General features: G+C 42.7%; 1 long non-coding RNA gene across 2 annotated transcripts; it reads right to left on the bottom strand.

The window, feature by feature from the left end:
* Positions 1–976: 976 nt before the first annotated feature.
* LOC125324947 lies at positions 977–5,141 on the bottom strand. 2 transcript variants are annotated; one of them, XR_007203153.1, is made up of 3 exons: positions 4,981–5,141; positions 2,166–3,735; positions 977–1,772 (listed from the first exon to the last, which is right to left on the bottom strand). It is a non-coding gene; the product is annotated as an uncharacterized LOC125324947 (long non-coding RNA). The 2 variants fall into 2 exon arrangements; XR_007203154.1 differs by having other exon boundaries at positions 2,860–3,735.
* Between the last annotated feature and the right edge of the window lie 5,502 nt (positions 5,142–10,643).

The following is a 10,643-nucleotide window of genomic DNA, read 5'->3' as shown; positions in this document are numbered from 1 at the left end:
ATGGTACTTGGTAACACATACAGACTGAAACTGATAGAGATATATGTAGAGAAATCTTACAGAGGTCTGACCATAGTGTAAAGTCTAACAAAAGAATCCTCCACTCATCTCTGGGGACCCTCAGCCCTATCCACCATAAACTAGAAGACCAAGTTAAAAAGGAAAAGCCATATTAATTATCAAACATGAATTGGAAACATGAATTGGAACAGTCTCTCATATCTGTACTTCCAGATAGTCCATGGCAGCAAGGTTACACAAAACTCTTCAGTCTGGCTGACACAGCCTAAAACTCAGTGCTGACTCCTTCAGTGAACTACAGGGCTGTCAACAAACACATGCAGAGCAGCTACAAGTCATGGAAGTCTATTTGCTCTGCAGAGCCCTTGGATAAACCCCTCCTGAGAGTGGTCCTCAGGATAACTGAGCTACAAAGCTGGTGGGTGCCAGTGACCACTCTAACACCTGCTCTCTCATTAATGATCTTGATGCCATGAAGATTTTTGCCTTTTCTTTTATACCCCTGTTATACCTTTTTACAACTTCTGTATTCCTGGTGCTTTTCGCTTACATTCTTGGACTTGTTTGTCAAGCTGAGAGACTAAACATTTTAGAAGCTTCATAGCTAGGGATCAGTGTGCCCCAGACCCCAAGGTCCTCTCCAGAACATATTCTGTAAACCAAGATAGAACCATCCAGGGGAAGGTTCCTTGGGGAGGGGGGCTCACTTGAGCCTCTCATTGGGGAATCTTTGATAGATATGCTAATTAGTAAAACCTATAATGTTATACCCAAGGTTGGGGGGGGGGGGGGGGGGGGGAGACACAGAGACTCAGAGAGAGAGACACAGGGATAGACTCGGCAGGGTGCATCTCGATGCATATGACCTAGATGTATACACCTAAGGATCCTTAAAATAAATACCAAGGTAAAATCCCTTTTCCCCTTCTAACCGTGTATGACTCTTGATTTTAAAACCAGGAAAAGGCATCAATCTCAAATCCCTCATCCTCAGTGGGAAGCGAGATAAATCGGAAATACAGAGAGAAGACTCTCTCCTGGAGAAGGAAATAAGCTTTTTGGAGTGGCCCATCCAGCAGTTCAGGGGAGTACTAAAGGGAAGAAAGGTGAAAATCAGACAAACAGCTTTTGTTCCTTTTTCATAAGAACTGCTAAGCTATTTTGCATTAAAGAGATGTTCATTTGTTAAGGGTAACTCCACAGCCATTAGATCTCTTCTAGCAATGTCCTACGTGGATGTTTATCATCTGCTGTGTTAGACTTTGAGCTCAGTCTCCTTGCTATCAAGCAAGAGTGACTTGCAGGTCCTAGTCCAGGTGTTGTGCCACTTGCGTACTTTGCATTCTGGGCACAGATACAGAGGAACTGAATCTTGAGGCTCTTTGTTTTCTCATCAGTTGTTTTAATTAAGCAGAATAATTCCATTACTCTATACAGAGGGAACAGGCAGTCTATCTTGTCCTTCTGAGGTCTGTTTGCTGGTTCATAATTTGCAGCAGTGATCTTGAAAAAGCTGGTAGAATTTACAACCAGGCACTCTTCAGAAAGGAGATACATCACTGAGAATTACTTGCTTAAGCAGGTCACTCTCCCCATCATCCAGTGCAAAAGGCCTGTAAGGTAATTTTCATTATACCTGATGTCCTAAGTCCACGTCACTCTGATGTTCACAGTAAAGGAGTTCATTCAGTTTATTAGCATCCTTAAAACTCCGGCCACACCTTGGTATCCAGCGACCCTGGTTGCCTTGGCTGCAGAGAGATAGCAGAGGCATTTAAAGATCTTTTGCCAGCAAAAGAAGCAGCAATAGAATGAAAAAGGGAGGAAGATGCTGTGCTACACAAGATATCTAGGAAAGACATTATGCAGGTTACTAGAAACATCCTGCAAGAGAAGCAGACTTCTAGGTATTATTTCAGAGACTGAAAGTGTCTGAAACATCACAGGATGATGATGTTGTGACTACTTTTGTATTTCAGTATCTCCACCAGGAAACAGCTCACAAGGTGCTTTCAGTGAAAAGCAGTAAACAGCTGGAAGCTAGGATTGCACAGCTACAATGGCCCACAGGAGAGAGCCAAACACCAAGCACAAGCAGGCACTGGAAGCATTCGAAACACATCTTATGAGCAACTGTGGCTCACCCTTAATACAGGCTTTCAGCTGGATCAATGACTCAGTTCAGAGAAGTGATGGGGTAACACACATCCTGATGAGTTTGGCAGACACTAGACTTCTTTGAGGATACTGATGTGCCCTGAACCGCCCCTCCTGCCCCATCCTGCACAGGCCCATCCTTTGCTCCTTATGGTCTGTGTTGGTGAATCCTCAAAGATTTTTCTCTCTGGTGTACTACTTTGAGACACCTTTGCAGCAAATTACATGGCATCATTCAGCAAGAGACAAAGGTCACATATCCAGCTGGGAAGTGGGCTAGTAATATCGTACTGCGTGATTCCTAAAACCGGCTGTAATAATGGGGATAATGTAAGGGACTGACATAACAGCAATCTGACAATTTGGTGTTGCTATGCAACTTGAGTTGGGAACAGACTTTTGCAGTTGCTTCTTAGCTGTCCATTGAATGCTCAGTGAAAGTGTCTGGCTACCTTCCCCACTCATCACTTTACCTAAAGCAGCAAGAATCCATGTGCAGGTTTTGTGCCAAGGTGCCCTCTTCAAGCCACTAGTGTAAGCAAACTGAGATGCAGACACTTACTTTCCAATATGAATGAGAATCGTGTTGTGCTACACACACATAAACAGCTACATACATTCACACACATTTCTCTTTCCTCTGATTTATTGCATATCTTCCCCTTTTTCCTCCTTTCTCACCTTAAGGTTATCATGTTGTCAAAGAAGAGCACTGTCTTTGGAAGCTTTTCCCTGGCCAAGTCACACCTATTATCACACCAGTTCACACTGTTTTCTTACTTTGTACATGTAATTCCTTCAGACCTTTCCATCTTTCTCCCAACTGTTTTCTCAGACTCATACAAAGTGGGAATAGATACAGTACTTGCTCTACCTTGTTTTATTCATCCGTCCTGAAAGTGCCTTGACCTGTCTTGAAACTGACCAGTTTTAAAACCCACAAGCAATGATGCCTTCAGCCCTTTCCTTGGGACTGACAGACTGACAAAACTCAGTGGTTAAGGAAGCTGACTTGCTCGTCTCCCTGGCTGAAACCTGACTGCTCCTAGTGACATCTCTTTGTGCTACCCTCAAAAACTTGCCCTTGCATGCTGGTAGCACCTGAACACCAAGGTGAAGGCTATTCTGCATCATGAGTAACTCATTCCCTATGATCCTTTGTTATCACTTCCCAGACCTCTCTCAATTTGTTCCTTTTCCCTGAATTCCCGTGCTTTCCACAATCTGTTTCGTGGTGTTGCTTGTGTGATGTTTAATAGCCGCAGCTCAGAGTTGGCTGCATTTCAGTGGTAGGAGGGGGAACACAGGGAACTGTGAACTGAAACTCCGTATAATGTTGCTAGAGATGAGAACAAGTAAGGGAGTGTTTGCTATGCACACTATCTCCAGAAAAACATCTTTGCTAACGTGTATCTGTGCAGGCATTGTGGAGATAGGGATTACATTATGCAGAGGGGAAGAGAAGCTGACTGACAGTAGAGATTTGCAGTCCATATTGATGTTTCACAATTGTGCATCTGTCTGCAGAACGGCCATGAAGCTCTTGAAGTCATTGCACTAAAAAAAAAATAAGGAAAGATAAATCAATAACTTCACTCACCCTTTTACCACAGCTCAGAGGGTGGAGGAGGAGTGTGTCATAACAGCTCACACTAGTGAGAAAATTTTAATCGAACAGTCTTCAACCAGAAAATACCACTTCAATAAAATCAACATTTTTCAAAAAATTCGAAGTACAAATGAAAAATCCCTATGTAAAAGGAGGCTGAAACAAAAATTTCAGTATTGAAAAGTTTGTCTTAAGGAAAAAAATGACAGATTTTCTTTCAAATTAAAATACTACTTTTGAAAGCAACTTTTATTTTCTTAACATATTTTTCTGCTTGTATTGTTTTTACGTTCTTCAGTTAATAATGAGAGACACTGATGTGTTCAATATCCTGCCATTAGCCTGGAAACAGGTTTCTAGGATATTAAAAGCAATTGGTCCCTAACTAGTACCCAGAACGTTTCTATTTCAGAGTGCAAAAATTTAAATTGTTTCATTCAGCACAGACTAATAAAGCTGCTATTGCTTTTGATAGAAAACTCATTACTTTGTAGAAAAATCACTTGTTTTGAATATAAAGTATCACCTGTACTAAATTATATAACAATATTTAATTATTATATGCATGTTATGTTATGTTACTGGTAGGATTGCATAACATGGCCTCATATGAGATTTGATTTGGCACAACAACTGCATTTCAACTGATATGTGAAATGGTACCAAAACTTTACTAATTTTCAAAATAAAATATCAGTTATTTTTCTAAAAGTATCTAATGGAAATGTTCATAATTTTTAGTTCCTAGGAATACACTGAAAACAGTATTTTTATCATGAGAAGTAACAAGACGCCTTGAAATCATAAACTTTGACATTTCTCTCAAATGAACATTTCAAGTTTCATCTGGCTTTCACTTAACCTGTGATTCATTCTTTGTACTAACTCTAAATCTCCCTATTTGGAATAGTTTTCAGATTGGAGGCCTTGTCGAAAGCAATCATCATAAATTCAGCATGCACTTTATCATAGCTGGCTCTACCAGCATTTGTTGCAAGATAAAGCAGCTAATCGGTACTCACTTTCATCCCAATATTAATTCTTTTTTATGCATTCACAGGGATCTCAAAATTTTCCCCATCAGAATACATAAATGAGGATAAAATAAATCAGGATAAATTAAATCAATCTTGCCACCCAACCACACCCAAGAACACAGAGGGTTTCAAGGCTCCCACCACAGCCCTGCTCACAAGATCCTGTTGCAGGGAGGACCCGGGATTGGACTGACACTTCTCCTCCATTCCTCTGCTCACCCCACTGCGGACCAGGAGAGCTTGGACTTCCCTTTCTAGCATGTGAAGCCAAGAAGAAAAGAAAAAGATCTCCCTTCTGAAAGCACAAGTCCCCTTCCTCCTGCCGTCAGCAGCTGCAGTGGAACCGCAACCCAAGGCTTCCACCTAGTGTCTGCCGGCCAGCTCGGCACAACACCCCGCGGCATTGTGCCAGGTGCTGTGCTGGGGGGAGGCTGGGGGCGCCAGGGGTGCCCTGGAGCCCACATCAAGAGCAAAGCCTTGGCTTATTTTTGAGGTGGGAATATTTTCCTTACAATACAAAACCAAGCCTCGGCTCATTATGAACCACCCAAGCTGTCACCTAGAACTAACCAGCTTCTGGTTTACATGTGGAAAATAAGATTATTGTAACATATTTATTTTTTGCCCCATCATACAGACAGTGCTACAATCCAAGGCTTTAGGATGCAACAGAAAAGAGGAGATGAGAAGCTTGTTGAATTAGGCAGGACCACTCTCATATGCCCAAGGATATTTTTTTAACCTTTCTCTTGTGCTGACTTGCCTTCATGGTAAGCCCACAAGCAAACTGAATGACTTTCTAACACTTTAGTCCTGCGAATTAGGAGATACTTAAAAATTAGGCACAGCCTTTAGAATAGATATGTGATATACAGGCGCTGTCCTTCCACTTGTGTTCAACTCTTTCCTCCACCTTCATTTCACATCAAGGTGATGGCTGCTCTGCATCATGAGTAACTCGTTCCCTATGACCCTTTTTTTATCACTTCCCAGACAACCTTTGGTGGGACTCTAACCAAAACAAAGAACAAAGGACCTTATCACCAATCTTTTCTGCCTATCCCTTTCTCCATCCTATGAAAAGACAGTGTGCTTGCTGTTGAATTTTTATTTCCTTAAGGGCATCTAAAGCAGTACAATCTTGGTAGCTGTCAAAGCAGCACCTTTTTTTGTTTGTTGTCACCCTCATACACTCACACAGTGACCTGATATGAAACCGTCTTCTACCTTCTCTGGTAAGTCCAGGTTTTAAAAATCTCTAGTGCAGGTGTTTCCAAGACCTTTCACAAAAGGCAGTTCATCAGTTTTAAAATGCTTCTCTTCATCTCTCTGCTTCAGCTACCTTGGAGCAAGATTCCTTGTGCTTTGGTTTATGGAAGCTAGAGGCTGTGTTCTCCCTCCAACACCTGCTATTAGTCATTTGGGCAAGTGGGTGTGTATATATAGATCCATACATACACCCATTCACAAGAAAATTCTGTTAAAAGGAGCTCAGAGCTTACAACAGGGCCCCAGAGCTTTTTAGAATATGTAGTCACACTTGGAAACTGGAGTCACTGAAAGCCATAAAAACTCACCAAGCCATGAAACCTGATCCAGCTGCCTCAGCGTTCCAGTATCCCACTGCTCTCACCTACAAAAGCCCATATTCCTTCAGCTTCCCAGCTGCCTACTCTTTTGATAATGTGCATGAAATTTGGGATATGTTCTAAGAGGTTCAAAGAACCATTTTAGCTGAATCAGTCTGTGTGCAATGCAAACATAAACAGGAAAGGAGAAGCCACTGATGGAAGAAATGGCTGAAGCCGATGCATACACATTGCCCCTTGGGAATGATGAAGGGTTGTGGAATACAGACATAGCATCCTGCTAGCAAAAGACCACCAGATTCCTGTGTGGGAGCTCCACCACACTACTGGTAGGAGCTATAGGGTGAATACAGAGAGTATATTTCATTGACGTCACTAGCCAGCATTACTTAGAACAGGGCTAAGCACAACTGCAAAAAGAACTGCCTCCAAGCTATTCTATTTATATTCCTACCAGAGCTACCATTGGTACAGTCATTCTGCTGCTGAAATCCTGACCCTGTCGTTGCCAGTGTAGCCACAGACCAGAGGAGATCATTTTGGATCTTTTCAGAATTTGGCATGTCTTAATACCAGCGAAAGCAGCATTGGCAGGGGGTGGAGCGTGCTATTTGCATAGGACCTGCGTCAGGATTGGCATTCAGTGAACAGCAAGACATATACAGGCATTTTATCCCAATATAGAGAATAACGCATCTTCCTCTGCGTTGCTGGTGGTAACTTTGGCAGTCCAAGGAACAATGGTAATTGCTTGTTACTGTGGAAACAAGACCTCCAGAAATAACACTAATGAGCCAGCAGGGTCGTGGGAGAAACACAAGCATACCGTCTCCTGCAAACATACATGATTTGGCTGCACAGAGGAGACGGGGCTCTGGGGAGAGGAGCAATTTATTTGAATGCAACAGGCACCCAGCACAACCTCCATTCATCCCCCATGCCAGTCTGAGCCTACAAACAATTTAAGTTACTTGAAAAAAGTGCTCAGATAATTTTGGAAATTTCACCTTTCTCCCTGCCTTAAATTTTGGGGAAGTTGACTCAGAGATCCTCCCTCCTCTGGAGGGACCCATTTTATGCAATACATCTGATAGGAAGATGCCTCCAAAAATCTCTCTATGAAAAACACGTTCTTACAAATTTCCCTAACCAGTTCTACAGACGCAAGGGATACCAGTGATCTGAGGGACGAGTCTATAAGCACCTGAATGGCAAGGTCCTTCTCCTAACAACAGTCTGTTCGTGAATCCACCACTCCACCCTAAACAAGATGAAAGAAGGAATGTGTACAGCAGAAGAGGGGAAAGAAGGTAGGAGACACCAAGAGCTTACTGCAGCTTCAGCATGTGTCTTTTTCGCCTTTCAGGCTGTGTTGCTCTTGACAAAGAGAGGAGAAGATAGTGTAAAGGAAGTGAGATGATGGATGGTAACCTGTGAACACAGCTATTTTTTGTGCTCCATATTCTTTTGCCTTCTAAAATCCCCAAAACGATGCTTTCTGCCTCCAGTTCCTACTGGGACAGCAGTGTGGTGGGTGGCTGCATATTTATAGTCAGCTCGGCCTCATGTGCTAGATGCCAGGAAGTGGACCTATTGCTCAAACTGCCCTGAAGGATTCTTCCTTCTGCCTGCCAGTGGCTCCAAGGCTGTTAAACCTGATCTTCCTAGTTAAAGGTGACGTACTTCACATTAGCAAGGGGCCTCAAAGGAGCAAAGAGAGGCACAGAAGCCAGAGCTAGCCCAGGCCAGACAACACTTTCAAACACATCCTGCCTTAACTTGAAGGAATGTTTTTGATTGCTCCACCCTACAGGGGAAAGAAAAGAAGATGTAAACGTCAGTCACAGGGAGAAGAAAGGCATGAGTGTACTCAGGTAACAGGGCCTTTTTTACTGGGGGCTCCTGTGGCAGGCCAGGAGCTTCTCAAAAAGCAAATAAACAGGTAGGGTCACCACTTTGCTTGTTATTTCACTCCCTTGAATCATTTTTATTCACTGTTTGTTTATTAGCTATACCAAGAAGCCTCAGATAAAATCAAGGCACTACTGCACAGATTAGGAATATCCCTGACACCAGCGCTTGCTACACTGTATGCCTACACAACAAGCAAAAGGAGAAGAAGAAAAAGGGTGTTGTCTACAGATGAGGACCTAAGGCAGAAAGACATGGAATGACTCAGCCATGGTTATGTCAAGAGTTAGTGGCAGAGTCAGTAGTTCACTAATAGCAACTTCAGTCTGCACAGCCTTTGTCCAGAGCTTTAATCATAAACTCCTCCATTTTCCTACAACCCCAAAATAGAACATGGGCAAGCGGTGCAAAGGAGTTTGACATATAAATGGGAAATAAAAATCAGAAGTTAAATGATCAAGATGTTGACATGTCCTTCAAATATTGCATTGACACAATATTGTAGGCAAGGGTTCTCCACAGCTTTAATAATTTTAATTTCAGAAATCTTAATCCCATTTGTGTGAGGGGCTTTTTCTTCTTCAGAATAAATAAAAATAATTAAAAAAAAAAAAAAAAAAAAAAAAAAAGGTTTAAGGCCTGAAGTTGCTCTCAGACATATGTGTAAAACAAAACAAAAATAGAGCTGTGTGTATATTGAGGCCAATAAATTTACAGTATGCTCCCCACTGCTGAGTTGCTGGGGCCCCAGCTCAGGATTTCTGCTTGTCCCCAGCAACAGTCGGTGACACTGCAGGTATCAGAGCAGAGCATGATCCAGCAACTCCTGGAGAGCCAAACTGATTTAGACCTGCACTCAGGGAACAATGGAGCCAGTTGACTTAAGGGAGAAAAATACCCCAAAGACTGCTGCTTTCAAAAAAAGGAAGCAGAGTTTAAATCCATACAGCCTCTCTCTGATCTGGTTACATGAGCAGTGTCCAGGGTGTAAGAACCTCATAGATGTTAAAAAAAGAGAGGAGAAATGAAACTCAGTTTGGGTAACAATTTCTGAGGTTGTAGCCACATATTTGCCTAGAGCATCCCACCCCTCCAAACTCAGAAGGTTACCATGGTGACAAATTTCAGCTGTAGGTAAGAAGGAAATATTTCTGTACGAAAGCCATTTTGTAGAAATATAAAACCTAAAGATTAAGCCCCATTGCACCATTTATAATCTTCGTTGCCACATATTCACAACTAGATGAGCTTTCTTGTCTCAAGAACAGTTAACCAAAATGCAAATAAAGCTGCTTTGTTTTAATTCATGTGTTCTGCTAATGGAGCTCATCTCCGTACAGTAAAATAATGCTCTCAAATTCAGCAAAAAATGTAGGTATTCATTTGCTTCCAAATTGTGTCTAAGGGAGTTATTAATACTTTTGATTCTCAGAAGACAGATCTATTCCATTGCTTGTCTGTGAATTAGAAGAAAATTACCTTATATCATGCTTGGATCCAATTCATAGCACCTTAAGCACAGCAAGTCCCCAGTGCAGCCCGCATCACGCACTCACGGCAGGGAGCCAAGCACAGCTCAGATTGTAGATTTCCTCTCAGTAACTTAGGAGAAGGTTACAGACCAATGATCACACACTCAACCAGGTCTCAATCATAGATCAGCTTGTAAAAGCCATCACAGTAAACTCCTGCTCCTCCCATCCTGGGATTCCTAAGTAACTGGCATGTACTAAGGTGCCATTTCCTCAGCTGTCCCAGCCTGAGCAGTTCTGCTCCTGCTGCTTTAATTTCTCTGAGGCTTAGCTCAGACACAAGGAGTCACACATCCACCATCACCTGGGAGCCAGGGGCAGAGTGCCAGCTGCTAGAAGCTCCTGTAAGATTACTGACCTTAACACCACTAAAGCTTTGTGGCATTCAATGATGCCTTTCTCTGCAAACTCTTCCTTGCCCCTTGAGTCTCACACAGACACCAGTGTGCCTGGGGCTGTAAAACTGTCCCTCATAGCCAGAACACAGCTAAGTGACACTCTGGCTTTAGAAGGGTCAAATGAGTAGCGAGACAGCTGTGGAACAAAGCCTTGCTTTAAGCAATGTATCCCTTTTATGAAAATTGGGGGGGAAAAATGGGCTGGAACACTACTGAGCACAGGTCCATGACATGATTGGCAATGCATTTCCACCTCCATTGTCTCCAGTGCAGGAATGAAGGCTCAATCCTTCCTTTCTCCCTATGAGCCCATGCAGCCATGTACTGCTTGACCATCCCATTAGCGCACACAGCCACATCACAAGCTTTGCAGAGAACTGCAGGTATTC

The sequence above is a fragment of the Corvus hawaiiensis genome, chromosome 4 (genome assembly GCF_020740725.1).
Source record: "Corvus hawaiiensis isolate bCorHaw1 chromosome 4, bCorHaw1.pri.cur, whole genome shotgun sequence".
In the NCBI taxonomy this organism is placed as follows: domain Eukaryota; kingdom Metazoa; phylum Chordata; class Aves; order Passeriformes; family Corvidae; genus Corvus; species Corvus hawaiiensis.
The sequence above is the reverse complement of the archived record's forward strand: the minus strand, read 5'-3'. Positions and strand labels throughout refer to the sequence as shown.